Source organism: Somniosus microcephalus, unplaced genomic scaffold, assembly GCF_052327205.1.
Source record: "Somniosus microcephalus isolate GS21.2 unplaced genomic scaffold, FLI_Smic_1.0 unresolved_chr9, whole genome shotgun sequence".
Classification (NCBI taxonomy): domain Eukaryota; kingdom Metazoa; phylum Chordata; class Chondrichthyes; order Squaliformes; family Somniosidae; genus Somniosus; species Somniosus microcephalus.
In genome coordinates, this window is record NW_028225187.1 from 30,929,854 (window position 1) to 30,946,703 (window position 16,850).

Sequence of the window (16,850 nt, forward strand, 5' to 3'; positions counted from 1 at the left end):
TACGGTACTGCCTGGAGACTCCCTCCAAATGAGTGGGTAGGACAGGGGAGGGAAAATATATTTCTGATGTCTTTAACTCATATTCCGCTGCATATTTAAAATATATATATTTATTTTAATCACTAAATATTCTGGGATGCGGCACAATACGAAAATGGAAACAATTAATTTTGATGATGGCGCCAAAACGATTAATCTCTTTTTCTAAAAGTTAGAGAAAGGAATAACAAAAATTCTGTTAGTTCCTTATGGGCATTCCATATATTGTTATAGCGCATTGTCGGTCTGTTTTATCTACCTATCGATCTATCTTTTTGTGTTAGATTTACTAATTATCTAACTATGTGTCTGTTTATTCATCGTCAGTATCACAAATAATCAAAGGCATGCAACAATAGGACAATTGAAGTTCCAATTATGGATTGTACCAGTAGAATAGTACAGGTACTAACCATAGACTCTGTCAGTGGGACAGTATAATTGACAAACAAAGGCCTGTACGAGTAGGACAATAAAGTTTGAAAAAGACCTGCAGCAATAGGACAATTTAAACAGTCATCAAAATATCTGATCTAGTATAGGTACTACTCATAGGCATGCACATATAGGACAGTATAACAAATGATTAGAGACATGCAGCAGTCGGACATTATAGGCACTATTTATAGAGCTGTACCAGAAGGACAGTGAATGTACTGAGCATTGCCCGCCACCTGTAGGGCTATATATGTACTGATTACTAACTGCACGAGTAGTAAATTAAAAATTCCTTATCCAGTGTCTCTTTATCGCTCCCAGTCATAGACAGACACCAATTGAACTGCGCAGATTCTAATTAGAGTTCGCCACAATAGTAAAGAATTGGTATTTATTGGAGATCTGGGCAAAGAGGACAGTATCACTACCAATAGCTGAACTGTACTAGAAGTGCTATCTAAGCACTAATCATATACATTCTGCAGTAGGAGAGTCGAGGCAGCAATCATAGACCTGCACCAGTAGGTGATATCTAGAGTGAGCCCGAGAGAGGAGCAATACTGTGCGACTCAAGGAGATGCCCCATATAAGCCTGGTATTAGGCTTCAGTAATTTGAGGTTCGAATCACCCATTTGCTAAACATTAATGACGAGATTGAACTCACGGGATTTAAATGGTTAATTGTGCCAGAGTGTAACAGGTTCAGTGGTCCGATTTTTCGCTGGTATCAGCACTTCGCCTCCCTTCCCCCTCTAAAGTTGTACCAGGCCACATACACAGAGCTGGGGTGACCGCTTCCCTAAGCCTGTGAAAAAACAAGCCTTCAGCCTGGGGCCACAGAGCAGGCCAGTCTCTCTGTTAACGGTATAACTGTGGTTAAAATAAATCATATTTAAAACAGTTTGAAGCGGTGTCTCCAGCATGGATGCCAACTGTTCGCTTCTGATCAGAATTCATTTTAAAACTGACAAGGCTCAGTTAACTTTTCAGCGTTAGAGTGGACTCGTCATCACGTCCGGTTTGATTTCCTGTTGTCTCCAAAGTGGTCAGAAGTCAGACTGATCTCAGTGTGCAGTCGCCTGGTGCATGAACAGTGAGCTCCACAGCTGTAGACTGCTTCTTGGGGAACTCGCTCCAGCCGCTGTCTCCTCATTCCCCGTAAGTACAGACTCGGGATCTGTGCGTGCAGGCGTTTGGTACTGAAGAATTAGAACAGTGTCAGCGGCTGAATGTGATTCTATGATATCACTTTTCAGGTGAACAGAACTGAAAACAGCTGATCCGAAGCGCGCGTCTTCACAGAGGGAGGTGGACTGCTGCTCGGATCCCCCGCATTCGAAATGAAGCACATCTGTCGCCTTCTGATCTTCAGTAAGTGAATCTCAAATATTTCCAGTGCCTTTGAAAGTCAACGTCACTCACCCCTGACAGTTAATCAGATTAATAAGACTCATTCTGTGAGAGGGATCATCACGCTATATTAATATTCAGAGATTATTAAGGTCAAACATTCATTTAAAATGCATTGAAATGTCATTTCTATGCTTCAGTTTTAATCAAAATTGAATGCAACAACAGAAATATGTTTGCTTAGTCAGGCTAACAGGATCTTTCTGCTCATCTAAGGGGATCCCTCTTTACTATTAAAGGTTGCAGCCCACTTAAGATTGCTTCTAAACGGTCCAATGTTCATTATTTTACCAATTATTTAGCATCACCTGCAGAATCTGGTTGGACATTTCTTATTGTTCTAGTTTTGCTTATGAGGAAAAAAAAAATTTATACGCTTCATATCAAGTATCAGCGTTGGCTCAGTTGACTCACTCTTACAAATTGCTATTAATACATGCGGTGAGATTTAAAGTGCCTGGCTTCTGTAGCTAGATGTTAAAATTAGTCCGTATCATTGCTTGATGATTCGAGATCCACAGGCAAGTTTCTTGTTAACATCTGCCACAGAGAGAGAGAGAAAGATAGAGAGCAAGAGAACGGCAGAGCGAGAGAGAGATAGGGACAGAGAGAGACAGATAGACAAAGATAGGAAGAAAGTAACAATCTAGATGTGCACGAGGGAGAGTGACAGAGAGAGTGAGAGCGAGGGCAGGAGTGGTTTTCAACTCAGCTTTTCACATTCACTATGAAGGGCTTATTTTATTTTCAGGTGTGAGGGACAAAATATATATTAGCGGGACGACATCCCTTGAGTTAACAAAGCTGAGGAGAACACATTTACTATGATTTTACTTGAGCTAAACTGACGGCTTTAGGGTGTTTGGCAGGGAAATTAAAAATGCTGGATCTTTAAAATTAATTTCTGATGCTGTTTACTGGAATTTAGAGATAATTGACTCTTTATGGCCACATGACTTTGAGGCTACCTTTGTGAGATGCTGACGTCAGCGCTCTATTGTCTTGTTACCCACTGGACCACAAGACCAGCAAACAGGAACAAATAACAGGGTTTGCATCTTTAATGTACCACCGACTCTTTCACCAGAATCTCATCTTTTTCAATAACTTGACATTAGTTGTGGGACCATGTTGATTAAATCTAGTTCGACAGATTAATGAGGTAGAGCATAAAAGATGTGAAGTTAATCTCAAATTGATCATTCTTAAGCATATAATAGGCCCCATGATTTATTTGTTGCACAGCACATGAAACCCACTTTTTGGAAATATTGGCCTAACTGAATGCTTGAAACATTCACCCTATTGAGTCCCAGCTGGACGAAAGTCCCAGCGTTTACATGTTGAACAATGAAATACAGACACATCTGCACTGATCATTGACCCGTTTGCAATTATTTTTGCAAAGTTGCAGCGACAGGCATTGCCTTAATAGTGTGATTCCTGTGGTCTGAGGCGTGATAAAAGCTTTCTGCTGCTTTCTGCTTCTAGCTGCTGGGTCATGTATTGTCTTCACGAGTATCAGTTGCAACCCTGGCAATACTTGTAATTCTGATTAGGTTAAAGATGAGTTCACTGATAATAGGAACATAACAACAGGAGTAGGCCACTCAGCCCTTCGAGACAGCTCTGTCATTCAATTATATGATGGTTGATCTGTACCTCCACTCCAGTTAACCTACCTGGCTCAGTATCCATTGTTACCCTTACTCAACTAGTGTCAGCCGAGGCTCAGTGTATAGCATTCTCGCCTCTGAGTCAGAAGGGTCGTGGATTCCGTTCCTACTACAGGGACCTGAGCACAATCATCTAAGCTGATACTCCAGTGCAGTGCTGAGGGAGTGCTGCACTGTCGGATTGGCTGTCTTTCGGATGAGACGTTACAGTGAGGCCCCTTCCAGGGTGTTTATCCCTGATGCCCTGGGCAATAGTTGTCCATCAATGACGTAACAAGAACAGATAATCTGCTCATTATCAACATCATTGTGTGAACATTGGCTGCCACATTCCTACAGTCACTTAACTTTCAAAGTCTTTCATTGGTTTTAAAACGCTTTCGGAAGTTCGGAGGTCTTGAAAGGTGCTATAGAAACGCAACTATTTCTTTCATTTTAATAAATAAATGATCGATCTCCATCTTTAAAGCACCAATTTACGTTCCTCTAAAGTCTCATCATCCTGTAACACATCATGTCCTTCATCCAATTGCCACTATTGTTCAATCTTTCTGAAGGTTCTTCCTTTGGAATTCGTGTCTTAGCTCTCTTGTCCCTCTCCTCCTTAACCCAGCATGTACAAGGGCCGACACAATCCCTGTTGTTCATGGCCCCAGCCAAAGCTGTCACACATTCACCAGTCACTATTTCACCTTCATCTAGCCAACGGCCCATTCTAAGATGGATAATTCAACCTCCTCAAATTCCTTTCATTCTATGTCTTTTCCAAATTAATTTTTAATTAACTTTGCAAGCAGTTCTGCTAAACAAACTTCAAATTCTATCTGTAGAGATTATAATATGGTTATTAGTAACAATAGTCGAAACAAAGGTTGGGCCTTCACTGTCCAAATTAACAAAGTCAAAACCCAAAATTACATACAACAGATATAGCAGGCCTGGCTGGGCGATCCTATGGACCCCTGTGTGGAATGTTTATGCCTCACCTAATCTAACCGATTAAATTCATTGTCTCAAATTATAATGCACGTTTTCCAGGAAAAGGAAACTTAATCAGTCACTCACTTCTCTCAAGCCGAAACATACAGTCATGTAAACACAGTATTATTGGTGTAGCCATATACATTTTTAGCCACCCCTAGTTTCTAAAAGTGCTTTTCAGAATAGGTATGCATCTGGGCAAGGGGCAGAACAATAAGTTGCAGCATCACTCGTGGTTAGTGTGAGGAGGTGATGTGGCTTAAAGGATTTGTAATTCACTATATGGGAACAACTTAAAGGTTTCTGCACGTCTTTTCTGCATTAATGCATTTAATGTACGTTTGTAAATATTTAGAATTGAGATGACTGAATATATTTGCTGTTAAACAAAGCCAACTGTACAACAATATTTACTACAACTTGCTGAATTTGGTCTCTTCCTATTTTATCCAGACAATTCTTCAAGAATTTCACAACTGGGGTAAGTCCGAGAATTTTTTATATAAATAAGACATCGTGATACCCCTGAATATTTCTGTATAGCTGAATTAAATGTTGTAAATGTTTGTGCGGTAGATTTTTAACTTGCTTTGAGCTTAAATCTGGCATTGGTATCAACTGCCTATTATAGAAATCGTCTCATTGTATTTCATTTGAATTCAATGGGATTGAAAATCATTTGCTTTCTACAACCGGAGCCAGTTCCGCGATGCCACTTTTAAGCTGGGTGGCAAGTTGAAAATATGTCCCTTTGACTATAGGCATCAATAGTAGCTCGCACTCACACTATTATACTCTCTGCAGTCTGGAAGAAGTGATCTTTTTTCTAATTTATGTCAGTTGTACCTAAAGTTCCTAGCCTAAACTGAGTGAAATTCGCCCTGCATAGTTCAGTAAAAGGGACAATTACAAATCGTTTTACAGTCCACACGAAATTAGATTCCAGTGACTTGTGAACGATTTTGTGAAGAAGACTTTATACCCCAAACTCTCCATCACTCAGTGAGCTTGGCCATTCTTCAATCCTCACATTTAATCATCATGTAAATCACAGGGAACTGAAGCATTCTCGGATTTAGTGTGCAGGGCGATTGTGCATGTATTTAATTTTAGTAACATTCAAAGAGTGACTATCTCAGACAGTGCTCCATTTAACTGAACACGCTTTTCTGGATACAGTTCTAAATTTAGTAGCCTTGAAACCTTTTGTTGGGAGCGAATATCTCGTCCCCTTGTGAATCCAGTCACAGATTGTTGGCCGACTCTACTATACTGGAACTCTTTCCACATGTGTTTCAACCTCTTACTGAAAGTTGCTTGAAATTCCGATATGCTTCCATGGCCCTCAATTTGAAACTGTAGTACAATCTTCTTGAGCTTCGGTATAAACACATATCTGTATACAAAATCACCAATCCACTCATTATCATAAATAGTTTTGCCAAAAACTTCTCACTCTTCTTTCAAGACTGCACTTTATCAAAATACTCTAACTCCTTTCAAGGCTCTGTCTCACAGGTTTTGGAACCAACCTTCTGACTCAGCTGTAATATTCAGGAAGAGTCTAGTATGTTTTTTTAAATGAAAATGATATAAAAATTGTACTCCCTGCGCCAGATGTGGGAAATCTGCTGGGCAGAACACAGAAAGGAAGATCTGGTGGGAAGGATCTCTTGCTGAAAGCAGCAATGCTTGATTTCTGTTCCATTAAGTACCGTGAATGGAAAATCTGGCGTGTTGTGTTAAGGATGTGTGAAACTCTGCACCACATTCTCCTCTTTGCGTTCCTTCAACATGATTCTTAAAAAAAATGGCAGGAAAAAACATTTTACCCCATGAACTTGCAAAAATACCAACTAACATTTTAAGGTGATCTCTCTTGATTTATAAGTTACACGGTTGTGATGTATCTCAATATTCTCTACACTTTCCTAATTCCCTTTCAACTCTGCACCCACAGTTTTTCCAAACAGATACCCAAATATCAAAGATACAATCTTCCATTTATTCGGTATTGACATCTCCCTTCCATTTAGGACACAATCGTGTGAAGTTCATTTTATGGTGGAGTTGAAAACAGCTGCTAATGGATCGCTGGCCACTTTTACCCACCGCCTGATTTTGTTTCCAAATTCAGCTGAAGTGTAAACCGAGTGGTTAATCCTCTACCGCCCGCTTTCTGCTGGACGGTAAAAGTGAATACTAACATCAACTTTCCAACTTGCCGCTCCAGAATAAACTGGCATTATTGTCAGCCATCCATTAGAGATAGCGCCCGATTTTCCTTTGAATTAATTTCGAATTTAGAATAATGCGGCGAGTGCTGTTACTGGGCTTCGATTCCTCCACCAGATTTTTCAATTCTGTACTTGTCCCAGTTGATTCTTACTGCCCAGGCGGTAATGTCGATCATATACACACCTCCAGCTGTCACTCTTAACAGTTAACAATCTTCAACGATGAGCAGTATAACTTCATCTGGGGCCACAGCACACAGCGAGCACTAGTGAAAATGTGTCGCTTTTTGGACTCCGCCGATTTGAATTTCCATAAATTATAATGGTTCAAAAATGATCTGGAGGACTTCTAAACGGACATCCATTTCGCTACCTCTCGCTTTGAGCTGTCTTCAAGGACCAAATTCAACTCCAGTTAATCAAGTTGAGTGAACACTGGAAAATTTCAGTGAGATCATTCAGGATCTGCTGAGACTAGGTCTTCAGACCCCTTGGGAGGAAAGTGCCAGAGCCCGGGCCCCTGTCTACCTTGAGCTTCTTCAACTTATCCAATTGATGTGGCCTTGCGATTTTAAAGAATTGTCTCTTGTAAACTGCTTGCTGATTTTTGACAATTAATCTACGATTTCATTTTATTTAAAAGTGATAGTTCCGTTGTTGGTGATTATTGTTAACTTTAATCTCTGAAAACATATCTGCACCAAGGGAGACAACTAGAAACAGACCTCCAGGTGAAGAGAAGTCTGCAGACAATTCCGAGTATGCAGCTGTGGAATCAGCGCAAAGCACCGGTAAGCTCGACCTAATCTGCATGTGATGAACCGTAGATTGTTCGGGGTAACATTTCCAGCGGGAGCACTCTCAATACTGTTATGGCTTCGGTGGAAGATCGGCGAAATCTCCAGACAGATGAGCCTTTCTGCAAGTTTTCAACCGAAATTCCACAGAAGTTACGACGAGGCTGTGGGAAAAGCCGCATAGAAATTCTATTTCCTCATCTGCGTACATTCAACACAATATAGCGTTAGATTTTCCCCTTCACCGTCTGGACTTTCAGCATCAATATCTCTAACAATTTCTCAAAGTCTATGTCAAGTCTATTTCTATGTCTCTGCCTATGTCTATGTCTCTGTCTATCTCCAGCTCTATGCCGAAATCTATGTCTACCTCAAAAAGAAAATACTGCAGCTGCTGGAAATCTGAAATAAGAACAGTAAATACTGGAGATACTCAGCAGGTCAGGCAGCATCTGTGAAGAGAGAAACAGAGTTAACGTTTCAGGTCGATGACCTTTCATCAGAACTGGAAAAAAGCAGGAAACAGAACAGATTTATAAGCAAATGTAGGAGCTGGGAAAGGGGGGAGGGTATGAAAGAACAAAAGGGAAGGTCTGTGATAGGATAGAAGGCTGGAGAGGTTAAGAGACATTAAGAGATATTCAAGGCAAAAGGAATTCGTAATGGGGCAGGTTAAGGAATAAAGGATAGCTCTAGATGAAGTGTAAATTGCGCTGGCAGAATGAAAGACAGTTGCCATGTGTGAGGGAAGAACAGAAGGCACAAACAAAAAATGTGGATAAATCATATATATCTGATAGAGGCCGAGGTTATGTTCTGAAATTGTTGAACTCGATATTGAGTCCAGAAGGCTGCAAAGTGCCTAATCGGAAGATGCGGTGCTGTTCCTCGAGCTTACGTTGAGCTTCCATGGAACAATGCAAGAGGCCGAGGATGGTGAGGTCTGAGTGGAAATGGAGCGGTGAATTAAAGTGACAGGCGGCCGGAAGCTCGGGGTCACCCTTAAGGACTGAACAGAGGTGTTCCCCAAAGCGGTCACCCAATCTGTGTTTGGTCTCCCCAATGTAGATGAGACCACATCGTGGGCAGTGAATACAGTATACTAAATTGCAGGAAGTACAAGTAAATCGCTGTTTCACCTGGAAGGGGTGTTTGGGGCCCTGGACAGTGGGAAGGGAGGAGGTAAAAGGGCATGTGTTGCAAATCCTGCACTTTCATGGGAAGGTGCCGGGTGAAGGGGAAGGGGTGTTGGGGTTGATACAGGAGTGGACAAGGGAGTCGGGGAGGGAGCCGTCCCTTCAGAATGCTGAAAGTGGAGGTGAGGGGGAAGATGTGTTTGGTGGTGGGATCACGCTGGAGGTGGTGGACATAGTGGAGGATGATCCGTTGAATGTGGAGGCTGGCGGTGAAAGGTGAGGACAAGTGGAACTCTATCGTGGTTCTGGGAGGGAGGGGCAGGGGTGAGGGCAGGAGTGCGGCAGTTAGAACGGACACGGTCTATGTCAACCTCCATCACTATGTCTATAACTATCTCCATGCCTATGTCTAGCTCTACCTTTATATCTCTATCTCCACGTCCAACTCTCTTATCTATATCTCTCTGTATATCCTAGTCTCTTGCATTCAATCTCACTCTATTGCTCTAACTCTCTATCCTTTGTACCTATCTATCTCTATCTCTCTATCTGTCTGTATATATCCATTTCTATCTCTATCTCTCCTCTCTCTATGGGCTGGATTTTTCGATCGGAGCCTTCCTGCGGATGGAGGCCTCCGATCGGAAAATATATAACATATAAGAACTTATCTGCTGGCTGCATAGGTCCCTCGACTTCCGATCCTGGGCCTCTGCTCTACGAAATATGCAGAGGCCCAGTTATCTCAGGGGTGCAGGCGGTTCGCAAGCGTCCCTGGGATCACGTGGGCCATGGGGAGTGGGCCATGGGGAAACAATCAAAGATGGGAAACCCCCTTCACACTTTTGAAAGGTCTCTACTCACAGATCTTTCAAAAGTATGAAAGGGGATCACTTACAAATAAGTTAAACATTATTGTTTTTCAAATCCCTTTTTAAAAATTAGTTAAAATTACATTAAATTAAATATTTTGAAGAAAAATTTGTTTTTGAAAAAAATATAGTTTTTTAAGGAGGTATTATAAATACCTACATTATAAATGTGAAAAAATAATCATTTTTTGTTTTAATTTCTTATGCTGGTGAAAGCAAGCATTACACCTGTGTTTACCAGGCGTAAGATTTTGAAAGCTTTTCAGCAGGCAGAAGTTGTGCAGAAAGCGGAATTCTTCACCGGCGGAGGTCCTTTTCCCGGGCAGGTGGAGGATCTGTTAAGAAAATTCTTGACAGATCGGATGAGCCGGGTTTTAATGCATGCGCTTCACATGCCTGAAACTGGCACTTGCGAGGTCCCTACAGGTGAGTGCACAACTCGTACATACCCGGTGTGGGAAAACCGGCCCCATATCTCTAACACTATCTCAATGACCAAGTCTATGTCTAGCCGACTTCTGCATATTTGTCCATGTCTATGTCTGTGTCTATCTCGAGCTCGATGTGGATATCTATGACTACCTCCATCACCATGTCTATAACTATCTCCATGCCTATGCCTAGCTCTACCTACATATCGCTATCTCTATCTCGACACCCATTGACCTCTCCTATCTATATATCTTTGTATATCCCAGTCTCTCATTCTATCTGTATCCCTCACTTTAAATCAACATCTCTCTATACCTCTAACTCTCTATCACTATGTACCTATCTATCTCTATCTCTCTATCTCTGTATCTCTCTCTGTACCTCTCTATATCTGTCTAAACCCATTTCTATTACTATCTCTTCTATCTCTGTATATCAAAGACTCTCTCCCTATACATATATACATACATGTGTATATATATATATATATGTATATATATAATATACCTCTATTGGTATCACTATGCACGTTATTTATTTCTATCGCTATCTCTTGCTCCAGTTCGTTGTCTGAGATTCTCCATCATTATATCCATTTCAATACCCTCTCTGCCCATGTGCATATCTCTATCTATGCTGATTAATATTTGTATCTCAATCTCTGTGTCGATCTCTAGCACTAGCTAAATCTCTAATACCTCTAACTTCTTCCCTCCAATCTCCATCTCAATGTATATCCCAGTTGCTCTCATTCTACCAGTATTTCACACACTATTTCTATGTATCTCTATTTCTATCGATCTATCTCTCTACCTATGTCTCCCTATCGCTATCTCTATCTACCTAACTGTATATATCTCTATTTATCTCTGTCTCTCTACCTCTCCATTTCTCTATCACACTCTCTATCTATGTCCAGTTAGAACTCTACCGATATCTCACTTATCTCTACCTCTACGCCAATCTCTTTCTACATATTTATATAGCTCTATTTGTATCAAATCATTTATCTGTATCTCCATGTCTATCTCTCATTCATTCTCTACCAATATCTCCAAACTTATGTCGGTCTCAATCCGTTCTCTTCCTCTGTGCCTATCACAACCTATGTTGTTTAACATCCCTCTTTCTCTGTATTCTGTATCTATCTCTATTTTTATAAATATCTCTGCCTGTATCTCAATCTCCATCTATAATCTATAATCTCTATCTCCGTCTCTAATCTGTCATTAATCTCTGATATTTCAGTAGTATCCTTATTCACACCTGCTGATTGCTAAACTGTGTAAATCCTTAATTAAGTGAGATGCATTTCCACAGAAAGAAAACGTGCAATACGTAGAGGAAACAGGAAGTTAAATTACGAAATGTTTTAGTTACTTTACTTGGTGACTCTGAAGAGCCGAGATGGTTTTACTTATCCACCACTCAATTGACCGAAAAAAAGTGATCTTACTGTCCTTAAAAATCTCATTATTAATCCTTATATTCGATCAGATAATTATTTCTTTGTCAAAATATATCAAACGAGTAATAGAAATGGGTTTAAATCTGCAATACAATTGTGAATATTGCATTGATAGAATGTTAATTTCCTTTCATGGAAAGTTTGAATCTTCTGACTATTACGTGGCTCCTGTGACATGAATCATCAACAATTGGAAGGGAATCGAGAGCCTTGGCCCTAAAGAAAAATACAGATGTTCGGAGTCTGTAGGAAACTACATAACCTTCCACAGGCAATAATTGAAGCAAGCATGTTATCCCTACAATTGACTAAAGAAGGTTATTGCAAGGGGAGCACCTCATTTCTGGACGTTCACTCAAAACAAAAGCTCTGCAATCGTCACGTTTTAACCAAGATTAGGATATTTCTTCTCAAGATCCTGTATGTACAGTACATGATTCATCTCTCTGTTGTATACAGCAGTTGATTGATTATCACAGAGAATAAGGCACCCAACTCGAACAACTTAAGCATCTGTTTGTGGATGTAGATGCCAGAATGTCAATGACCGATTGAAACCTTTGGTAAACTAGCTTCCTGACTGTGATTGGAGTATTTCCATTCGGACCTAAATGTCTTTCTATTGCTTGGACATTTCGCTTGTATACACCAGATTAATAACTGCTCATGTCCCAGGTGTTGAGGGACTTCTTCTGATTGATGCATTTCGCCTGGAATTTTCGTATTGGTACTAATTGGTTGCTTATAACTCGGGTTTATCATTTCAGCTAATGACCAATTGGATTAAGTTTTTTATATAATCCTGATACTTTCTTAAGCTTACTGAATATTTGTTACTGGAATAAGTCTCTGCTGGACAATATCTTTCAGAGTCATGTTTCCTTGAATATAACATATTGACGTCGGAGAACACTGATTGATTGATTTTAACTTGAGGGTTTCATTTCAGCTCCTGATCAGTTGGGTTCGGGCCTCGATAGTTTCAGGTAAAAGCCGATTGGCTGAATGTAACCTTGGCGCTGTCTTTTGGCAGCTGAACATTTAATTCTAACCGGAATAATTCTCTGTTGCCGCCTTCTATCAGTTTCGGAATATCCGAACATTTCTTATGGAATTCGGAGAAAACTGATTGATTGATTGTTTCCACAGTTGGCTCTACCAAATTAACAATAATCGGCATTACTATTGCAGCACTTATCATCAGGAGAGTATAATCAACCCGACTGGAGACTGTTCCCTATTACTGAATGAACAACACAATACTTAGCGCATTCTGCATCTCAATGGCAGGTGGAATCAACGTCTGAGGAAGGGAAGATTCTGACTGATCTATAACATGAATCGTTCTTCTTACAATAGAATTAAGTAGATGAATTATTAACGATTAGAAAGACTAAACAGGAAAGATCGGCGTTGGCTATTGTTGAACACACAGGGGGAAGGGGTCGAATCAATGGTTGAAAGGGTGAAGAAGCACGAAGTTTTGAACTTAAGCATAATGTGAAGATGCCGTGTTTCATTTTTTGAACATGAGCGCCGGGTGTGATACATTTGTTTAGTAAACCTTCCTGTATCTACCATGTCTAGACTCACTTAAAGTGATGGAAATGGCCTCTTGTATGTTTAACGCTGGTTTATGTGAAACTGTTGCACCAGTTAATCTAGGCACAGTAACTGACTTACAGGAATTCAACAGCGGTACAGGTGATTTACTAATAGTTTGAGTCAAGCACAAGTTCAGATGGATGAAAGCATAAATGAAGGCAACGCTATTGATTAGAGGGGAGAATGATATTGAAGCATACTTAATCGCTACTCACTGATTGTTGTGGTGTTAATGATTCACAGCATACTAGGTTCCCCACAGCAAGAGGAAGGCAGGATTGATGCTTGACCCATGGCGTTTTTAAAGCCTTGAAGAAAGACTGGGGAGGATAGTATTTTGTGATTGAATAACGAGGAGAACTGATGATTCGCAGACAGACTGCATTCTACAGACTCGAACAATAGTATTATCCTTTGCACTTAAAATCGAGAAAAAGGGACATTGACGAGGTTTCATTGGTTTATCACGCATTAGTAACAATATTAATTTTTAAATAAGAACAACGAAACTGCATAAATATAATGATCATTGCTATTCAGGTTGTTGCTAGATAATTGATATTCTGGTGATGCTTAGGACAGTAGCGGAATTATTGATTGTCAGCCAGCCTGCTCAGGGATATGAATTGTCTAAATAAAATAGAAGCAGATAAAGTGAATGAATTGCAGGCAGGTTGTGGATGAAAGTTATTACCAGCTTGCAAATACTAGGACACCTGATGTATATTTTCAGAACTAGCAATGTACAGGTTTGATGCCAGAATGAGAGCAGGAACTAATAGCGAGACAGGAGAAAGCGACAATATTGGAGTTTGAGCTCTACTTTGCACGGGATTTTATGGTCAGCGAGCTCCCACTGGCAGAATAGATAACAGATTGAACGGAGACATTGCTCTATTCATAGATTATTTGGGCAGGAGACGTACATGTTGATGGACTCATGTACTCTGAAACTTCGCCAGGAAATCAGAGGGATACTGTGGGGAAGTGAGTGTGTGTGTGATATTGATAGGTAATGGAAAAGCACGATCGGGGATTTGCATACACTGAGACGAGGTAATCTACTGCTGGGTGACAGATATATTGTAAACGTAAACCCCTGGTGATTTCTAGGCCTATTGCTCGGGGCATTACTTGTGTACAAAGCAGTGCTTTTAATAGTGAATGACAAATGTCCTACAGCAGGCGATGAGCCACCATTGTCACTGCACACAGGTTTGAAGAAGTCTATTTCTGTGATTTTAATCAGGGGAGAGTTATTACTGATGACTGACATTCTGGTGTGGGGGGAGTGTCTGTAATTAAGGCATGTGTTGGTTACCAGCTTCACTTTGACACGGATATTCAGAGTTCACCCCTTCATTGGAAAGTTTCTGACGTACAAAGAATAGGTTGCAGTGTTAAATAAACAACTGAGCTTGTTTTATAATTGTAGACTCTGTTTCGATTGGCAGCTCAGAAAAATCTAAAGAGCTAAAATCAATTAATTGCTCCTTATAACGAATAAAATTAGTAAATGTATCCTTGCTATTGAAATGCCAGGTGGTTTTTAGACATCTCTGCTGTGCTTCTGGCCCAACTGAAGGATTTACAACCAATGATCTATTTTCAATTTCGATATGCATACTGCAATAAATAATGAAATGTTGTGATAACTTCAGAAGGTGGCTTTATTTATTTTACAAACTGAAAGCTGACCAGTACCGGTTCAGGTACTGAATGGCATAATCAAAGGGCAGGACCTGTATAGGTCGCATATGCATCAGTCCCAGTATTTCATGTAGTATTGACAGTCCTGTACCAGCAGGACACTGTAGGTACTAATCACAGAGCTGTACAAAGAAGGTAGCGTGGTTAATAATCACAGATCAGTATCAATAGACTTGTGCAGGTAATAATAAAAGCATGCACCTATATGACAGTGCAGTTGTTAATCAAAATCCTGTACCGGTAGGATAGCGTTGGTATGATCAGGAATATGTATATTTTGCAGTTTATGTACTGATACCAGGTCTGTAAAATTAGGGCAGTGTCGGTACTAATCACAGACCTGTAACCAGACGGCACTGTAAGTACTGATCATAGACCACTACCAATAGGACAGTATATGTACTAGTTATACACGGAATAATCATAGTCATGCACCAGTAGTACAATATAGATATTAGTCATAGAACTTTTCCAGTAGAACAATGCCGGAGCTAATCAGAAAAGAGGGTATTATAGTTAATAATTACAGACTAGGACCTCAGCACAGGTACTAATCACAGGCCTGTACCAATAGGACAGTTTCGGTGCACATTAGATAACAAAACATATGCGATCCTGTGCTTCACAAAGAGAGGCGTAGAGTGCAAAAGCCAGGAAGTTAGGCTAAATCAATATAAATCACTGGTTCGTCCCCAGCTAGAATGTTGTTTCCAGTTCTGGGCACCGCACTTTAGGAAGGACGTGAAGTCTTTGGAGAGGGTGCAGGAGAGATTTATTGGAATGGTTCCAGGGATGAGGGTTTACAGTTACGTGGATAGCCGAGAGCAGCTGGGGTTGTTCTTCTTAGAGCACAAAAGGCTAAGAGGAGATTTGATAGAGTTCTTTAAAATGATGAAGTATTTAGGTAGACTAAACAAATGACTGAAGCCTCCATAACCAAACGGCAGATAATTAAGTTGATTGGCAAAAAAAGCAGAGGCGACATGAGGAGAAACTTTTTAACACAACGAGTGTTTAGGATATTGAATGCATTGCCCAATAGGGTGGTGGATACAGATTCAATAGCAGCTTTCAAAAGCGAATTGGATAAATACGTGATGGAGAAACAAACTGCAGGGATATGGGGCAAGAGCAGGGGAGTGGGGCAAACTGGATTGCTCTTCGAAAGAGCCAGAGCAGACTCGAGGGGACGAATGGCCTCATTCTCTGCTGTACTACCCTATGCTACTATAAAATAATAGATCCGTGCCAGTAGCACAGTATAGATGCAATTTGTAATGCTGGGGCAAATGTTTCACAGTCATACTTAGTAAATGTATTCACAGGCTTATACATCTGCTTATGGCGACACTGATATGGCTAATAGATTCATACAACACATGCTCAGTAATTAGAATGTTGCACCACAACAATAACAACTTGCATGGATAATTTATTTTAATCATATTCAGCACTGTGTGGGTAAGATGTTCCATTGCCCTGCATGCCTGCAATTAGATGGCTAAACTTATCTAGAGTGCAAAAATTAATGTTAAAATATAATTAGATTATTCGTTCTGGTAGAGCAAAGTTAATGGTTACCTGGAGTGAGCCGGGTGGTGGGATTAGATTGGGCAGCTAAAGCAGATACACCAGATGAGCCTGTGTTTAGGCTCCGGCAATTTGTGAGTTGAATCACCTCTTTGTAATACACCGGGTTAAACTCTCGGGACTTTAATGGTTAATGGTGCCAGAGTGAAACACTTTCAGTGGTCACAGTTCCCACTGGTACCAGCCCATCACCTCGGTTCCCCCTCTACCGTTGTGCCAAGCCAGCTGGGGTGACCGCTTCCGTAAGACCGTGAGAAAAACAAGCCTTCCGCCTGGGACCACTGACCAGGCCAGTCTCTGTGTTAACGGTACAAGCTGCGGTTAGAATAAATCATGTTTTAAACAGATTCCAGAGATGTCTCCGGCCTGTATTCCAAATGTTCGCTTCTGATAAGAATTTATTTTAAAACTGCTTGAGCTCAGTTCACTTTTCAGCGTTAGCGTGGACTCGTCATCGC